Source organism: Dendrobium catenatum, unplaced genomic scaffold (genome assembly GCF_001605985.2).
Source record: "Dendrobium catenatum unplaced genomic scaffold, ASM160598v2 original_scaffold_9397, whole genome shotgun sequence".
Classification (NCBI taxonomy): domain Eukaryota; kingdom Viridiplantae; phylum Streptophyta; class Magnoliopsida; order Asparagales; family Orchidaceae; genus Dendrobium; species Dendrobium catenatum.
In genome coordinates, this window is record NW_021327857.1 from 1 (window position 1) to 1,130 (window position 1,130).

The following is a 1,130-nucleotide window of genomic DNA, read 5'->3' on the forward strand; positions in this document are numbered from 1 at the left end:
ACACACCCTGGATCTCTAATTTTATTTGAGATATATATGTTCATATAAATGCATTAAATTCAATAAAAATCCATTTTTTTGATAAATAAATTCTTAATTATTAGTATCACTCGTTATTAAAATATAGCTATTAATTTTTATGTTTGTTTATATAATGTTGGATTTCATTTGTTTGCAGCTGTTGGAGCTCCTCTTCCAGGCCCAGGTACACAACTATATTATTTTTTATATAAATTTTGTTTGGAACAGCTTATCCGACCGCTAATTACAGCTTTTAAAATATTTTTTATTAAAGAGTTGCTTTCTATGACAATTTTAAAAAATTTCTTTTACTATAATAATTTTACAGAATAATAAAAAAGCTATTCCAAACAAAATCTTAATGCATCAAATTTTAATATAGCTTTACTTTGCAGGGCCAGTCAGCTATGCTCCTTCGCTTCCTCCGCTCCCCCCACAGCCCCCTCTTCGTAAGATATCTACACTTTTACAATAGCCGTAGGATCAACATTGGATTGCTGAGATTCAATCTCATCATTTCTATTTTGTCTTTATTTTTCTTGCTGTAGCTTCTGTTAACGTGGACTCACCACCGCCGCCCATTACTACATCATCACAAACACCATCTGCGATAGCATCTCCACCGTCCATTAACGACACTCCGGAGAATCAACGGCCATTGATTCTCCCTAATTCAGCTGCAAAGATCTCAATGGTGCACTCCTTGTCAATCTTGCTGATCTCTGTGGTGGCACTCAAATATTTATTCTAATTTTAAGGGATTAGAATATTTGTAATAGATTGTAAAATTTTTAAGGTGTATATGATTCTAAATGTATTGTGATATGTGGCATGCATTGAATAATTTTCATTATTTGATGAAAGAAACATTTGTAATTTTTAATTTCATTTTTTTATGGTTATTTACACATAAAAGGAGTATTTAAATTGTGAACAAGTGATGTAATTCTAAATGTTTGTTGCAATGCGCTCCTAATATTATAAATGTGCTGACATAAAAAAGGGTGGATCCAGTCTTTATTTTTAGGGTGGACAAACTTAATATATAAAAGAGCAAATAAAAAAAAATTATGTATACATTTCATTAGTAAAATTCTAAGTAAAGCCTT

General features: G+C 30.8%; 1 long non-coding RNA gene across 1 annotated transcript; it reads left to right on the forward strand.

Annotated features, from left to right (window-relative positions):
• The first annotated feature begins 122 nt into the window (after nucleotides 1-122).
• Nucleotides 123-1,030, forward strand: LOC110095861. Its single transcript, XR_002303018.2, has 3 exons — nucleotides 123-205; nucleotides 417-470; nucleotides 570-1,030. It is a non-coding gene; the product is annotated as an uncharacterized LOC110095861 (long non-coding RNA).
• Nucleotides 1,031-1,130: the final 100 nt, after the last annotated feature.